We start from the raw sequence: 17,824 nt of genomic DNA, 5'->3' as shown, positions 1-17,824 counted from the left end.
CTAAGTACTCGACCGAGTAGAGCCTACTCGGCCGAGTAGTGCTAAGTGCATGTTATGTTTGGCTTCTGCCGAGGAATACTCGGCCGAGTATGATGAATACTCGACCGAGTAGAGGATACTCGGCCGAGTATGCTCTATACTCGACCGAGTATCCGGTTCGTCGAGTGTTATTTCAAATGGTTTGATGCGGGAGTAGTTAGGGGTTATTTATTCGATAAACAGTTTCTAAAACATCATTTTACAAAATCTAATCAAACGTACGACGCTCTAATCACTCCCAATCTCTCCTTTGTGTATGTATGGACAATCTTAGCAATCGCATTCAATCATTCATCCTTTCGTTGGTAAGTCTTTATTCCCATGATTGTTGGTGTTTAATTCTAGGGTTTGCCTTTAATCATGAATTGGGGGAAATGGGGTTTTGCAGTTAGTGATTGGAACTATGTGATTGTTGTTGTAGGTGACGATGTGGTATTTGTTATGCATTTGTATGGTTGATTGCAGCGCAAGCGGATTGCGAAAAGGTAGGGTTTCCCTACTCAGTTTACTGTTCTTTGTAAGACATGTTTGTTGTGATTATTGTTATCTGTTGATCATCGGAGTATGGAGATTGTTGTGACGATGTTGGTGTGAGGGGATTGAGATGGCTGTGATGTCATGTGATTGTGATTGTGGTGGAGTCACTTGCGGGAGTGGCTTCACACCCTAGTTCGCCCTCCGTGGAACCCGCCACGGGAGGGGATGTGCACATTAAGGGACAGGGATTGTTAGTCGCTCGTTGATGAGCTGGACTAGGTGGGGATGGGCTGCGGTCACCCACTGGCGGCGAGGATTACCTGTTGCGATGGGTAATGCAGCGGGGCTACACACTTCGGTGTGTAGTCGATTACTGTGTGAGATCGATGGTCAGCTGGTTGTCTTGTTGTTGTCTTATATTGATTGAGTAGAACTGACCCCGTGTTGTTGTTTTGTAAAACCTGCGGTGATCCATTCGGGGATGGTGAGCAGATTGTGACAGGTAATGCAGATGTTTAGCTATGGGACAGTCATGGGGAGTCATCACGTCAAGTCTAGCTTCCGTTGTTATGAGTTTAGATGTCTTGGATTTCATTTGTATTGAGACATTGTACGTTTATTTTGAGTTGGTCTGAGATAATGTAATCTTTAACTTTTATACTTTAATAAATGTTGTTTGGAATTTGTAACTTTGATATACTAACCTCGGGAAACCGAGATGGTAACAGCCTTTCATGCTAGGGTAGTCCTTGGCAAGGTACCTTGGTATGAGGGGGTGTTACAATAGAAGTTTAAGGGAGATGTGAGGGGGCGGACGCTCGCGTGAATATTATGGTGTGTGAAGGTTGGTATTTATAGAGAAATGGGGGTGGTAGCAAGTCGGTTAAGTTTGCTTGCTGGCCAAGGGCATACCTAAAGAGGCGCGAGCTACCTTGAGATACAAATGGGTGTATTGTCCCTTTCGCAAACTTGAATTTTGCATTTGTTCTAACCAATGTTTTGTTGGTTGTGATTTGAGGTCTTTGAGGTTTTCTTAGCCGTGTAAGCTTCCTCTTGGGTGATATTTGTGGTAAGTATTTTGTATCTTTGACTCGGGTCTGACCCGTGTGAGTCGGGATTTGAATTTCGAGTCGGTTTTTGGCCCGGTGTCGGTTTTGACTCTAATTAGGGTCATTTTAATGGAAATGACATGATGAAAATATTCATGGCATTATTTTTTACATTCGAGATTTGGGTTGACTTGAGTTGCGGGTTTCTGAGTCGGTTTTGGGTCCGAAGACGGTTTTAACTCTAAATAGTGTTATTTTAATGCAAATGAAGTTAGAAAACTTTTGAAATCATTTTTCATATCCGAGTAGTGCATCAAACCGTCTCATGTATAGCCAATCCACGCACGCATATCAAAAACACGTTATAGTCCGATCATCATCGGGTGGTTTTTGGAAGGTGCAGATACTGGGTATCTACAGAGCCCCCACTTTGACTGAAGCTTGGACAGGGCGAAAGTCAAAGTATGATCTCCAGGTCAATCGAATATTACAACCTGAAAACCATTGCGACATCGAGGCGACTCAAAAAGGTTTGAGCCAAGGACCCGCCGTCGGGAAGGGCGACGCCAAGGCGACTCGGGGATTCGAGTCAAGGACCTGCCGTCGGGAACATTTTAGAGTCTGTCGACTTCCGACGCGGGTCGTTTAAAGTCCATTACACTACGTATAAAGGCTCGCCAGCCATAAGAAGGAGTCATACCTGAGGCATCTTCGGGATACGTCCTTGAATCTTTTGCGCGCAAAGGCTCGCCAGCCGGTGTTGAAGGCGGTGCATTTTGAGGCTCGCCAGCCATAGGAAGGAGTCATACATGAGTCATCTTTTTTATATGTCCTTGAGTCGTATCTTGTGTGCGTGCAAAGGCTCGCCAGCTGTGATAAGGAGTCATACCCGAGGCATCTTCGGGATACGTCCTTGAGTTGTACCTTGTTTGCGGACAAAGGCTCGCCAGCTTGTGAAAAGGAGTCGTACCCGAGGCATCTTCGGGATATGTCCTTGAATTGTACCTTGTTTGCATACAAAGGCTCGCCAACTTATGAATAAGAGTCGTACCCAAGGCATCTTCGGGATATGTCCTTGAATTGCTTCTTATGTGCGTGCAAAGGCTCGCCAGCTATGTTGACGGTGCGTTTTGAGGCTCGCCAGCCATCGATGGTCGGAAGATCAACTGCGGGAAATAGTCCGGAACATCGGGCTTATTTTGAGATATTGTTTGGTAATGACTTCCAACCAGGTTGACGTTGATAGGTTCGGCTAGGGAGCGACGAACTCTAACATGCTGGGCCCTCAATGAACTCCGTGGGGATAAATCATCTCAGCAAGGCTCTCTGGAAAACCATTTAGGGAGAGCGCTGCGTCGGGATCATGAATGATGTTGTGAGGATCTTTGAAAGACCTATGTGAGATCCATTTGAAAATCGGCACTCGCTGGGGAGTTAGAAACTTCTTAGGACTCGCCGAGGATATGAGTTGTTGCTCGTTGGAAGGTATCGTATGCTTGCAAAAAAAAAAAAAAAAAACGTACAGCAGCAACTTCAGTTGTCTACTCCTGCTTTCACTCTTGCAGTAATTCAACTCCCTTCATTCACTCCAATTTCAACAACCACCTACCAACAATAAAATTAAACACAAATTATAACTTATTATTTTTTTAAATAAAAAAAAAATCTTATAAAAAGAGGACAACATTCAGTCAAATTTTATTATCTTCTACCCACAAAAAAATTACTTTTACAGTAAAAAAAAAAAAAACAAAAAAAACATTTACATATATCTAATTTTCCAAAAAGTAATGGATTTAAACGAATATGATATTTCAAATTATGGCACCTATGATCATTTATCTCCAAATAATTCAACTTTCGATTTAAATCAAAGTACTCCAACTTTTACCGAATTATTATCGGGTACCCAATCAAGTCAAAAACTTGATATTTTTGGAAATCCAATGTTGTTGTCTCGACTCCCGACAAACGACTTTGTAGCGGAAACCCCTCTTTATTGTGCTACTAAATCCCAAAAACCACCATCCAAAAAAAATCACATCAATTTAAAAAATGACGGAAAAAATTGGACCGATAAAGAGGATGAAGCTCTTATGTCCGCTTGGATTTTAAGTAGCACCGACTCGGTATTGGGCAAAAACCAAAAATATATCACAATGTGGAATTCGGTTTACGAATTATATGAACAAACTCGTAAGGAAAATCAAAATGATGCTGAAATTGGCATTAGGAGCCTTGAGGGAAAGAGAAATCGTTATAAACGACTCAATTTCCTAGTAAACAAATGGGTTGGGTGCTATTCTAAAGTTGTTAATCGTCTACCGGCAAGCGGTACTAACATAGAAGACGACATACAATTAGCTCAAAAATTGTTTCGTAATGAGAACAATAATAAAGAATTTGTTGAGTTTCATGTTTACGATAAAATCACGAGTAAGCATGCAAAATAGAGTTTACAAAAAAATCTAACTGATGCAAGTGAGAACATTAGTTGGTCGGGTTCAAAACGGTCAAGGGCGGAAATGGATTCTAGCCCATCAAGCGTCAATATCCCTACGCCGTCTAGTTTTAATGTTCGAACCCCATCTAGTTTAAATGTCGAGGGTTACGAACGACCCAAAAGAAGGGAGGCAGCGAAGAAGAAAAGGCAGGGTAAAGCTCCTATGGCCGAGTCCGACTCAGTGTTTACTCCGGGTGATATATCAGTTATGGAAGGAAATAGACTATCAACGAAAGAGCAAGTTGGGTTTCGACAAAAAAGAATGGCTGCAGATTTTAAAATCGAAAGACTCCTAATTCAAGGCCGGAAAACTGAAAACGAGATGATTTGGCTAAACACAATGCTCTCGCAACAAAATTTAAGCACAAAAGATCAAGAAATGAAGGATAAGCTAATCGACAAATATATGTCCCAACTTTAAGTAATTATTTCTGTTTTAATTTAAGTTTTTAATGCTATGTTTAATCATGAATCTTCGGTGTTATGTGAGCTACGGATGTAATCGCAAACAAGAACAAAATCTTCGGATTTAATCTACGGATGAACAAACAAACGAGATGAACAAATTAATCTTAACAATGCACAAAGAAATGATATGAACAAACAATGAAACAATAAAATTTTAAACGAGATGAACAATTAATCTACGGATGAACAAACAATGAAACAAATTAATCTTATTAGTCTTAACAACACAAAAGCAGCAGTTTATTAAATTTTAAACGAGTTCTAGCAGATGGTGTTCATACCAGCTTTTCCGGCTTTGAAAACCTCAATCGTGTATAGATCGTGTCCATACCAGCACAAATTAATCTTATTAATCTGGAGTACGCGACATATTGGGCAAAAGAATGTTTATATCGTGTCCATCATCTCTGTTTGGAGACGATTGAAGATGATTAATCGTGTATAGAAGATGATGGTTTATTAGATGATTGAAGATAATCGTGTATAGATCGTCTGTGGAGATTAATCGTGTATAGATGGAGATCGTGTTTGGAGATGATTGAAGATGAAGACGATTGAGCGATGAGCGATATGAAGATGGTTTATTAGATGATTGAAGATGAAGACGATGAGCGATATGAAGACGATTGAAGATATTGAAGATAGAGATTGAAGATAGAAATAGGCTTTCCGATGAAGAATGGGAAGCCGAAGCCGATGAGCGATCTGAGTCTATACAAAACCTTATAACCCAACGTATTTATGAATACGTCAATAGAAGAGTACGTCAAACAACTCCTTCCGCAAGACGTCCTCGGAGAAACATCGAGAGGAATCGCGAAGAAGGTCACAACCAGTTGTACAACGACTACTTTATGAACCCAGTCTATCCACCTGAGCTATTTCGCCGCAGATTTCGCATGCGCAAGCATGTATTCATGCGATTAGTTGATGCTCTATCATCCAGTGATCGTGTTTTCCAACAAAGACAAGGTGGTAATGGGAGGCCTAGTTTCTCACCATTATAGAGATGCACAGCTGCTATAAGAGTTTTAGCATATGGTACGTCAACTGATTCATTAGATGAATATTTGCGTATGAGCGATACAGCTATGAGGGATTCTCTCAAATCGTTCGTAGAAGGTGTGATACTCAACTTTGGGAACGAGTATCTACGTAGACCAAATCCTGACGACTTAGCTAGATTACTCCATATGGGTCAGGTACGTGGATTTCCTGGTATGTTGGGTAGCATTGATTGCATGCATTGGGAGTGGAAAAACTGTCCAACAGCATTGGCGGGATAATATGGTGGGAGAAGTGGGAAGCCAACAATTGTTTTGGAAGTTGTCGCATCGTATGATTTATGGATATGGCATGCTTTCTTCAGTACACCAGGTTCGCTCAATGATATTAACGTTCTTCAACGTTCTCCATGATTTAATGAATTGTTAGAAAAATCTGCGCCAGCTGTTAATTTCACGGTTAATGGTACAGAGTATAATATGGGATATTATCTTGCTGATGATATATGTTCCGGGTGTAATTTCGGAGCAGTGTTTTGTGACCACGTAAGCTTGTGGAATGATGTTGTTGCTTGTCTCTTCCTTTCGCTCTTTCCTGTTTAAGATGAACAAACTGAGGGCTCGGCTTGGTACCGAGCGTACTCACTCCGACGCTCAAGTCAGTAAACTTAAAAGGGATAAGTTGTATGTTACTTGGCAAAGTATATTGTAGAGAGATAAGGGAGTTTATACCAATTTGTGAGATGTTTAGGTTATTTTTCGGGTCCTTTTCTCAATGAGAGAAGTGGAGTATTTATAGACTTTCACCTTTTGTCACGTAGTGGCCAAGTGGCAGAGCAGGTGGAAAGACTGTTCTACCCTCGGCCGAGGGACCCATGGCAGGCCGGCTGGCCTGGTTGACTCCATGCCGAGGGGACTGGATGTGAGTACGCGGATATGCCTCCCGGCTGGCTAGTTGCCTAGCCGAGACCCAAGTGACAGGCCGACAGACTGCGTCGGTTAGGCTGTCTAATACGTTGATTTGCTGTGGATATCTTTGACCTTGCTCAATATTTTGACTCGGTCAGCGGGTGCAGAATATGCCCCATCAATTCTTCCCCGGCTTCTTCTTCCTCGGCTTGGTTCTGTTCAGGCCGTACCATATCCCCCCCCCCCCACATGGATGTGTAATGGACATCCTATGTGGAAAAGAAAGTGGCGCTGGCCGAGACCAAGGTTGAGAGTGCCGTGTGCTTTTGATTGCCCCCGGCCGGTGCTGCCAAGCTTGGTTGATCAGCTGGCCGTTGGCAAGTAGATACCAGGAAGCGTGTCAAAGAAGAGTGGTTACTGTGTGTCGATTGACATTCCGTGGCTGCATGCTCGACACGTGGCTTGGCATTGATTGGTGGACGTTTCATGGGCTTTGCCCTGATTGGTCCGCTTCATGGGCTTTGCTCTATAAATAGAGCAGTGTGCCCCTCAATTTTCCGCACAAATTTCATTTTCTCAAAAAAATTTCTTCTCTCTAGTTATTTTCTCGAAGAAACTTCTCTCTAGTCTTCAAAGCGTTACTCGGCGTAACACTTTCTTCCAAGGTAAACAAACAAATTTTTTCCCAACTCTTTTATTTGTTAAGTAATTGTTGTCACTATGTCTTATGCGGATGCTCAACCCAGTACCTCTGCGCCGGGGGGCGAACCGTCGCATCCTTATGAAGAGGAGCCACTGGTTGTCACGCCGATAGGGTTTGGGGGTCCTAAGTCGCCTTCTCCTGAGATTGATCCAAAATTTTTGGAGGGTTTTGATGATGATGATGATGATGATGAGGCGACTCAATCTGATTCGGAGAGTCCGCATCTCTTGGATCACGGCGACGCCTGTTCGATCAGTCCTGATCGTGCTTGGACGAATAAGTTCGCTAGTTGTTCCGGTCCTGATCTTTTTAAAGACCATTACTCCTTCGGCAGGGGGTATAAAATTGTCATCCCTGAGGATGGTCAGGCGGTCTGTTGTCCTCCTGACGGCTGTATCGGCGTGTACATCAGACACCTGGAGTATGGGCTCCGGTTTCCTCTTAATGTACACGTTGCTGCCATAATTAAGGCTATGAACGTCGCCGTGGCACAACTGCATCCGTTGGCCATCAGGACGATTATCGGCTTCGTGTGGCTTTGTCTTTTTAAGGGGGAGGTCCCAACGGTTAACCTGTTCCGCCGGCTTCATCATCTTCGGCAGTTTACCCTCGGTGGCACGGGGTGGTACAAAGATCTGAGGCGAGGCGGGTTATGTTACCGTTTCGAAGTTGACATCTTGCAAGGACTGGAAGGGGCGGTGGGTATACGTCGAGGTTCCGGAGGACTATCCGCTGCCCCGGTCCTTTCAGAGCCGCGTCAATTTGCGGTGTGAAAATCAGGGGGAGCATGACAAATATGTCCCCCGGAATAAGCTTAAGATGGACGCCAGCAGGGTCTATCTTAATGAGGACGAAAAGCGGGCAATGAGGCTGTTTGAGGCTGAGAAGGATGGTACGCCGAAGGGATGGATGCCCCCGACGCAGATCGTTCTTCAGGATGAGCTGCTCTGCCACGTCGGCCTCATACCGGCCCTCAGCCAGGGTGAGTGGGGTCGGTGTGAGGCCCATCTTTGCTTTTTATGTTTTTGTATTTTGAATCTTGGTTTATTTCTTTTGCTTAACTCCTGCTTTGCTTCTTTTGCACCGATTTGGCCGGAATCGCCCGCCTCCGTCCTCCGAGGGTTGGGACTTGACGAGAACGGGAGAGTTGTTGTGCTGCATCCTAAGGCCTTGCCACGTGATCGCAGACCGGCTCCTCACGAACTTATGGAGCAGCAGTTGAAGGCACTGGATGTGACGGCGGCTCAGGCGCAGATTGCCGGTAACGTGCCGCGCCGGAAACCAAAGACAACGTTTACGGTGGCAACGGCGTCAACCACAGCTCCATCTGCAATCCCCGTAGTCCAAAAGGAGCAGGTGGTCATCGATGTTGAAGAGGAGGTCACTGTTGCGGAGGGTCCTCCTCCTTCAAATAAGAGAAAAGAGGCCGAGTCTGCCGCCGCTGCTGTTACCGAGGCTCGGAAAGAAATGGGGCCAGTCGACCCTCTGTCTAAGAAGGCCAGGACCGGTACGGATCTAACCCAGGGCTCGGATTTAGCGGGCTCTTTAGGCATTCCTGATGACAGGCTCTCTGATATGTCAATGAATGTTGACATGGATGCCTTGTCTGAATTTTTTGTAGATCAACCGCCGCCGGCTGCCGGTCCCACTGAACGGCAATTGGAGAAGCGGCCAGTGCAGACGGGCAATCAAAATGTCACCGTCGACTCCTCATCCCTGAAGGTTTCCTCCGCTCAGATTGCGGCGGAGGGTGCAAGGTTGTCCAAGAGGTTGGCGAAGTGGACTGACATAGCCGGCGCTCACATTATGGAGCAAGAAAAGCTCATGGCTGAGGCAGCTCCTGCGCTCGAACGGCTTAGACTTGAGCTTGCTGATTCCAAGCAAGAGGCCGAGAAGGCGAAGAAGGACTTCGACGCCACCATGGAGAACTTCCTCACTCAGCGAAAGCTTAAGGAGGAAGCTGAGAAGCGGGTCCTAGCCGAGAGAGCCAAGGTTGAGGCTGCGTTGGCTGATGCCGCTAAGCTGCGGGAGGAGAGAGAGAGAAGCTTCAGGGCGGTTACGATGCTATGGTTGAGCAGAGGGAAAAATGGAAGTCCCTACATCTGACCGAGGCGAAGGAGCACAGGAACACAAAGGCCATCCATGCTCAGAGGGAGAAGGACATTGAGACGCTCCAAACTGTCATCATCCCTGACATGTGTGCCCAGTACCGGGACCAGGCTGAAGAGGCCACCAGGGATGCAATTAAAAAGCTCGTTCCTGAAGGCTCCTTCCCATGGCAAGATTTTGACCGGCTTCTGGATGAGAAGGCCGATGCTGCGGAGAAGGCGGTTGCGGAGAAGGCGGAGGCGGCGAAGGCTGCTCAGGAAGCTGAGGCCAAGGTGGCCCATGCTGCAAAGGTGAAGGAGGCTAGGGAGGAGGCTGAGAGAGCAAAGGCAGGTGAAGCTTCTGGGCCGCCCACTGTTGGTGATGCTTGCTTCATCAAGGCTTGGTGGCGAGCAAAAACAGGCATAGGGAGACGGGCGGTCGTCACCAGATTCACCCGGCCCTTCTGACAGCTTCAGCTATTCGGGGGCCAACTATTGAGCCTTTCCTCCCTGCCATCCTTTTGGCGCTTCAAGTCTTATGTCTGTAACCTTTTGTTGTACCTTTTGTTTTTGTTAAACTTTGGTAGGTTGTGTTTAGGCTATCTCTATGGGGACGGCCGTCGACTTTGTTTTGTCTCATCCTGTAAACATTTTAATAAAGTTTGTTTATTTTGCCTCCATTAAGTTGTCTTCTTACGTTTCAACATATTGAGTGCTTTTTCATTTTTACTTCCGGCTTGGCCGAGGCAGTTAGAAGGCGCATCTCAATTGTACTTAAACGTTTAAACATGTTGGCATGTCGGTCGCTTCCTCCACCACCCCCGGTCTTAACCGAGGTGGTCAGATTTGCGCTTCCCAACCGCCGTTGTGAACATGTTAGCGTATCGGTCGTTGTGTCCCCGTCGCCCCCGGCTTGGGCCGAGGTAAAACGAGGTTACGGCTCGACAGCGTTCGTATCTGTAGACAAATTGATCGCTTCCTCTGCCGGGCCTTCGGTTGGCCGAGGCGGCTAGATTTGCGTCTCAACTGTACTTATACGTTCCTAAGCATGTTGGTCGCTTTCGCGAGTATCAACTGCATTTGGCGTGACTGCCCGGCTTTGGCCGTGGCGTCTACTTTGGCATGACTATGGAGGGGACAAGTATTTTGATGGAAAACTTGGATTATTCTTCATAAGGTATAATCATGCGTTGGGATGCCCACAACGGTCTCGGACACCTCCGCCGCTATACAAAATATTTCCTTAAGTTGTCCGTGTTCCAGTGGCTCATTAAAGGAACACCCTCCATGTCTGTCAGCCGGTATGTCCCCGGCCTCATTTCTTCAACCACTTTGTAGGGTCCTTCCCAGTTGGCCGTCATTTTACCATGGATGTTTCCTTTGTTGGTTGCGGCTGACTTTCTTAGGACTAGATCTCCTATTCTTAAGTCTCTTTTGTGGACCCTACGGTTGTATGCTCTTCTCATCCGGTTTTGATATATTGCCAAGTTTAGTCGTGCCGTGTCTCGACTTTCTTCGACCAGATCTAGGGAGGCTTTCAGGCCTTCCTCATTTTCGACTGGGTCAAAGGTTTGCGTTCTGAATGTCGGCACCGCTGCTTCAATTGGCAGGACGGCCTCAGACCCATAGACAAGGTGGAATGGACTGTACCCCGTTGCTTCTTTTTCCGTGGTTCTAAGGGACCACAGGACGCCGGGTAGTTCATCAGCCCACCTTCCCTTTAGATCTTCAACCTTCTTTTTTATCCCGTTCAGGATTGTTTTATTAGCTGCTTCCGCCTGCCCGTAGCTCTGAGGGTGGCAGACGGAGGAGTATGCAAATTTGATTCCGAGCTCCTCCAACCAATTCATCACCATGTCGCTCCAAAACTCTCGGCCGTGGGCAAATACCATGAATTGGGGTAGCCCAAAACGATTATGACGTTCTCCCAAATCACTTTTCTTAAGGCCGCCGGGGTCTTGGCAGGTACCGCGACAGCCTCGACCCATTTGGTGAAGTAATCAACGGCGACAATTAGGTACTTTCTTCCTCCGGAGGCCGTCGAAAATGGCCCTAGTAAATCCATCCCTCACTGTGCAAATGGAAGGGGACTAAGCACTGGTTGCAGGTCTCGGAAAGGAGCATGTATCACCGGAGCATGCATCTGACAATTCTTGCACTTCTTGGTCTTTGCTCTAGAATCCTCAAGCATGGTGAGCCAGAAGTAGCCGGCTCGGAGAGCTTTGTGGGCTAGCGTTCTTGCCCCCATGTGATGTCCACAGATGCCTTCGTGAATCTCTGTCAGTATTAGCTCCGCGTCGGCTGGGCCGACACATTTCAAGAGTGGCCTTATTACAGACCTTCTGTATAACTCTCCTTTGAACACTGATTACCTTGCGGCGATCCTTCTTATCTTCTGCGAGAGACTGCGGTCCTCCGGCAACTCATTTATCAGTTTGTATTTCATTATCGGAGTCATCCACGTCGTCTCGGCTTCGATGTCGCCCACCATGCCGACGGTCTCAGTGATGCTTTTAGCATTCCCGATATCCACCAAAGACGGTTCGATGACATTCTTGATGCTTGAACTGGCAAGTTTTGAGAGAGCGTCGGCTCGGTTGTTCTCAGACCTGGGAATGCACTGTATCTGGAAAGATTTCAATTTTGAGGTGTCATCTTTTACCCTCTCCAGATACCTTATCATCCCATCGTCTCGAGTCTCATACTCTCCTCTGATTTGATTAGCCACTAAGAGTGAATCTGTCTTCAACACAACATGCTCCGCCCCGGCAGCTGTAGCTAACTCGACTCCAGTTATCACCGCCTCATATTCGGATTCGTTATTTGAGGCCGAGAAGGTAAACTTCAAGGCGTACTCAAACTCGTCCCCGTTAGGGCTGATGATAAGGATGCCGGCTCCTGAGCTGTTTGCCGTGGAGGACCCGTCGGTGTATACTTCCCACACACCGGGATGTGATTCTTCTTCGTATGTGCACTCGGCTAGGAAGTCTGCGAGTGCTTTCCCCTTTATCGAAGGCCTCGGCTTGTACTGAATGCCGAAGCCGGATAGCTCCACTGCCCATTTGATAAGTCTGCCTGATTTTTCGAATTTTTCTAAGGCTTTCTCCAATGGCTGGTCGGTTAAGACCGTCACGGGATGTGCGTCGAAGTAGGGTTTTAACTTCCTTGCGGCAACGACGACGGCGAAGGCCGCTTTTTCAATCAGTGGGTAATTTCTTTCGGCGGGCAGCAGTGTATGGCTGATAAAGTAGATTGAGCGTTGCTGCTTATTTTCTTCTCTGACAATTACGGCACTGACCGTGGCCGAGGTAACCGCTTGATATAGGTATAGCGTCTCCCCCAGCGTCGGCCTGGACAGGGTCGGGAGTTTTAGAAGGTGGGCTTTCAGTTGCTTGAAAGCCGCACTCTGTTCCTCCCCCCAGCAAAAGTCTTTATTCCCCTTCACCACTTTAAAGAATGGGGTGCTCTTGTCGTCCGACCGAGAGATGAAGCGGGCGAGAGCCGCCATCCTCCCGGTCAGCATCATAACCTCTTTTCGATTCCCCGGCTCCGGCAGGTCTAGTATTGCTTTGATCTTCTCTGGATTGGCATCAATTCCCCTGGCGCTGATAAGCACGCCGAGGAACTTGTCGGCCCGGACACCGAAGTTGCATTTCATTGGGTTAAGCTTCATCTTATATTTCCTTAGTGAACAAAATGTTTCGCTCAAGTCGGCCAAGTGCTCGCTGTCAGACTTGCTTTTTACAATAGCATCATCGACGTAAGCCTCGATGTTTCGTCCTTTTTTATCTTGAAACACTTTGTCCACCAGCCTAGTGTAAGTTGCGCCAGCGTTTTCCAAACCGAACGGCATCATTTTATACATGTATGTGCCGTGTATGGTGATGAATGCGCACTTAGGCATGTCTTCCTCGGCCATGAATACCTGATGGTATCCTGAGAAGGCGTCTAGCAGGCTCAGCATAGTGTAGCCTGCCGTTGCGTCAATTAAACTATCTATTCGAGGCAAGGGATAGCAATCTTTAGGGCATGCTTTATTAAGATTTGTAAAATCAACACACATCCTCCACCCCCCTGATGACTTCTTCACCATTACAACATTTGCTAGCCACTCAGGGTAAGTACAAGGCATGATAAAGCCCGCCTCTAATAGTTTATCTACCTCGGCCTTGATGGCCTCATCCTTTTCGGCCGAGGAGTTCCTCATATTCTGCCTGACAGGGCGAGCGGTGGAAAGTACGTTCAGCTTGTGAACGATCACCTCCCGGCTCACGCCTGGCATCTCGGCGGCTGAGTACGCAAAGACGTCTTTGTTCTTCTTCAGCAGGTCTAGGAGATCGGCTCTGAATTTTGGCTCCAGGCCGACACCGACGATTACGGTGCGCCCGGGTCAATTTCCACTTCCTCGGTGCCGGCTCCTTCGACCATGCTGACGTTGTTGGTGCTCATCGGATCACCCTCCCGTTGTAAGGATGGGCCCTTCCCTTTCTCGATTTTTCGCCACTTTGAGGGATTGCATGTTGCACCCTCCGGCGGATACTTGACATTGACAATTTCGTCTCTCTCGTCCTTTGAGACGAGCTTTTGCGCTTCCCCCGTCCGAGACATACATCAATGTCGGGGCCGGATGGACATCACAAAGATCGGCCTCGCTCAAAGTGACCCGGCCTATTAGGACATTGTAGGCGGACGAACCATCAATAACCACGAACTCGGACCAAACATTTTTGGCCGCATCTCGCTTGCCAAACATCACCGGCAGTCGATTGACCCTAGGGGTACTAGGCCGGCCTCGGAGAAGCTGTATAGCGGGTTGGTGCAGGGGCTCAGGTTTTCAATCTTCAGACCGAGATTGAGAAAGCACTCCTTGAACATGATGTTTGTGTAGGCGCCTGTGTCAATCAGGCACCTCTAGACCAAGTGGTTGGCTATGTCTAGGTGGACTACGAGAGGGTCGCTGTGCGGGGCGATGACTCCTTCGTAGTCCTTCTTTCCGATGGTTATATCAGGGACGGTGGAAGCGGGGGTCGCTGTTTTGGGCACAAAGTTGATGACTTGGTATAGCTCATTCAGGTGCCGTTTGTGCCCATTAGCTGACCCACCGTTCTCGTTTCTTCAGGTTACAACCTGGATCACTCCCATCCTCTGGAATACTGATTTTCTATTCGCCCCGTCGGAGCTTGTTTCTGGGCCTCCAGCTACATACTTGCTGAGGGCCCCCTTTCGGATCAGCTCCTCGATGGCGTTCCTCAGATGCCGACAGTTGTCGGTCTTATGGTCGGGTTGGCCGTGGTAGTCGCAGAACTGGCTAAGGTCGCCATCCCCCCTCGCCTTGGGGGGCCTTGCCCATTTCTGCCCTTCGTTCTTGCTTAGGGCAAAGACTTCGGCCGATGATTTAACCAGGGGGGTGAGACCGCTTTACCGCTTCGAGGTGTATGGTCCCGAACGCCCCCCGGCGCCCGCCGAGTTCTGTTTCCTATTAAATCTCTCAGGCCGTGACCTATTCATGTCACGGCGTCCTTCGTCTACGTTGTCCCGACGGCTCCTCCTTTCTGGGTGCCCATCTTCACTGTGGCCTGCCCAGGTCTTGTGATAGTCCTTCACCTTTATGGCTCGGTCGGCCATCTTTCTGGCGGAGTCTAGGTTGAGGTCCTCGCACTTGATGAGCTCATTTTTGAACTCGCCTTTCGGCATGCCTTTCATCAGTGCGAAGGCCGCCAGTTCGGTGTTCAGCTCACGAATCTGCTGAACCTTAGCGTCGAATCTCTTGACGGCTCCGGAGGGACTCGTCCTCCCCCTGTCGGATAGTCAGGAGATCCGATGTCTCCACGGCCCTTCGCTTGTTGCAAGCGTATTGGGCTATGAAATTGTCCCTTAGATCGGCATAACAGTACACCGAGCCATTAGGTAGCCCCTTCTACCAACTCTGAGACATGCCATGGAGGGTCGTTGGGAAGACTCGACACCACACCTCATCAGGTTGCTCCCATACCGACATCTACGACTCGAAAGCCTCGGCGTGGTCGGTTGGGTCGCTATCCTCTTTGTATGATAGGGGCGGCAGCTTCAGTTTGGTCGGCACCGGGACTTCGAGGACAAAGGCATTGAGGGGCTGTCTGACCACGTGCCGAATGACACGTGGCGATCGGCTCCTCGCATTCCTAGTCCGGCTTCTCTCCCCGTGGCGGGAAGGGCTTCTTGTTATCCGACTTTGGAGAGTCGGACTTCTTTCTTCATTTCTTCGGGGGTGGCCTCGTTGTTGCCGCGGCGACGCTGTCCTCCCACGAGTGGGGGAAGGACTTTGGTCTGCCACTGGCAACACGGGCTCCGCCGGTGTCCTTGCATGCCCAGCCCCTTGTATTACTCCGGTCAAGTTGTTCGGAGTTACTTTGTGGGCCCTGGTCACGAGTGGAGGCGCTGCCGTCACCGTCGTCATGACAGGGGTGACCGGCGTACCGCCCATCAGGTCCAGGAATAGCTTCAGTTTGGCTGCATCGACCACATGTCCCATGACAGTGACCTGGCCGGTGGGCAGCGGTGTTTCTGGCTCTCTTGGCATCTCGTACTTCACCGGCTCAATGACTCGGCCGGTGGGGGACTGCCCGATCTCAGAATTAGGGAATGTGTCATCCTGGTAGAATTCGGTTTCTACACTCACAAGTTCTGGCTGTTTTGACATCTTCTTAGCTCTATGAATGGTTTTTTTTTTTTTAAGGGAGGGGACTAGCTTTTAGTACCGTCTCCCCACAGACGGCGCCAATTGTTCCGGGTGTTATTTCGGAGCAGTGTTTTGTGACCACGTAAGCTTGTGGAATGATGTCGTTGCTTGTCTCTTCCTTTCGCTCTTTCCTGTTTAAGATGAACAAACTGAGGGCTCGGCTTGATACCGAGCGTACTCACTCCGACGCTCAAGTCAGTAAACTTAAAAGGGATAAGTTGTATGTTACTTGGCAAAGTATATTGTAGAGAGATAAGGGAGTTTATACCAATTTGTGAGATGTTTAGGTTATTTTTCGGGTCCTTTTCTCAATGAGAGAAGTGGAGTATTTATAGACTTTCACCTTTTGTCACGTTGTGGCCAAGTGGCAGAGCAGGTGGAAAGACTGTTCTACCCTCGGCCGAGGGACCCATGGCAGGCCGGCTGGCCTGGTTGACTCCATGCCGAGGGGACTGGATGTGAGTACGCGGATATGCCTCCCGGCTGGCTAGTTGCCTAGCCGAGACCCAAGTGACAGGCCGACAGGCTGCGTCGGTTAGGCTGTCTAATACGTTGATTTGCTGTGGATATCTTTGACCTTGCTCAATATTTTGACTCGGTCAGCGGGTGCAGAATATGCCCCATCAATATATATCCGGGTTGGGCAACATTTGTTAAATCAATTAATGCTCCTCAAATTCAAAAGCATCGGTTATTTGCAGCTCGACAAGAGAGTTGTCGAAAAGATGTGGAGCGTGATTTCGGTGTTCTACAAGCTCGATTTGCGTTTATCAAACGCCCTTGTCTTTTTTGGGATCCGGTTATGATGGGGAAGGTTCTCATGGCTTGTATTATTATGCATAATATGATAGTTGAAGATGAACGAGAAACTTATCTTAACTATGAAAGCATCATCGAAAAATTTAAGGAAGATAATCCGAGTTCAGCTACTGATGACCAGTATGAATATCATCGTCGTAGAAAGTCGACGCAAGAACGATTCGTAGAAATTCATGGCGAGATTCGTGATCATGCCACTCATAACGCTTTGAAAAATGATCTTATTGAGCATATTTAGGAAAACTTTGGTAACTAGAATTTTCTTTTAATGCATTTTATAATTTCGTAGTATTTAATGTTTTTTAATTTAATGTTTTTTTTTTAATTATGTATGCGGTATTTTATATGTCGAATCATGTTTTTCAAAAAAAATTTTGTAATTGTTAATGAAATCGTCTACTCACTTTTCAAAATTATAACATTTAATATTTTTTTCCGTAAAGTATTAGGATAAATAATGTGGAAAATGATATTTACAATAATAGATAAATAATATATTTATAAATAATAGATAAATAATAGGATTATTTGACAAGAATACGCTGAACTATTAATGGTCTTCTCAAAATACTCCGAACTTCAATTTAACTCACACCGTACAATTACCTCATGTTCTCGTATTGCACTTGACTCATTTTTAACCTGTAAAATCAGGCCAAATAGTCATGTGGGTGACGGTGGATCTCACTACCATCACTACATACCACAACCAGTGCCTTTTTCTTCTCCATTCACACCGTAACAACCGCATAAACCACCACCTAGCTAGTGTAGCTACGCACCACGACCATCACTACACGTCTACACCCTTGCTTTAAAGCACCACCAACGCCACACTTAACCACCAAGGCACAACTACCCTATTCCCGCATGTTTCTCCACCAACTACACCATTCCCGCCATATATGTTTCTCCACCATCATGGCCACCCATAAACACTACTTCTTCCAATTAAACCTTACATACCCAGTCATCGCCTCCTTTTCTCCATTGTCTCACTCTTCTTTCTCGTCTATAAACCAAATGCAACAACCTGCCCTTTCTTTTG

The 17,824-nt window shown here is 47.2% G+C and overlaps 1 pseudogene; it reads left to right on the top strand.

Annotated features, from left to right (window-relative positions):
- Positions 1-4,090: 4,090 nt before the first annotated feature.
- LOC141651952 (uncharacterized) lies at positions 4,091-17,014 on the top strand (annotated as a pseudogene).
- Positions 17,015-17,824: the final 810 nt, after the last annotated feature.

This window comes from Silene latifolia, chromosome 4 (genome assembly GCF_048544455.1).
Source record: "Silene latifolia isolate original U9 population chromosome 4, ASM4854445v1, whole genome shotgun sequence".
NCBI classification, from domain to species: Eukaryota; Viridiplantae; Streptophyta; class Magnoliopsida; order Caryophyllales; family Caryophyllaceae; genus Silene; species Silene latifolia.
This window is presented reverse-complemented; position numbering and strand designations above follow the sequence as displayed.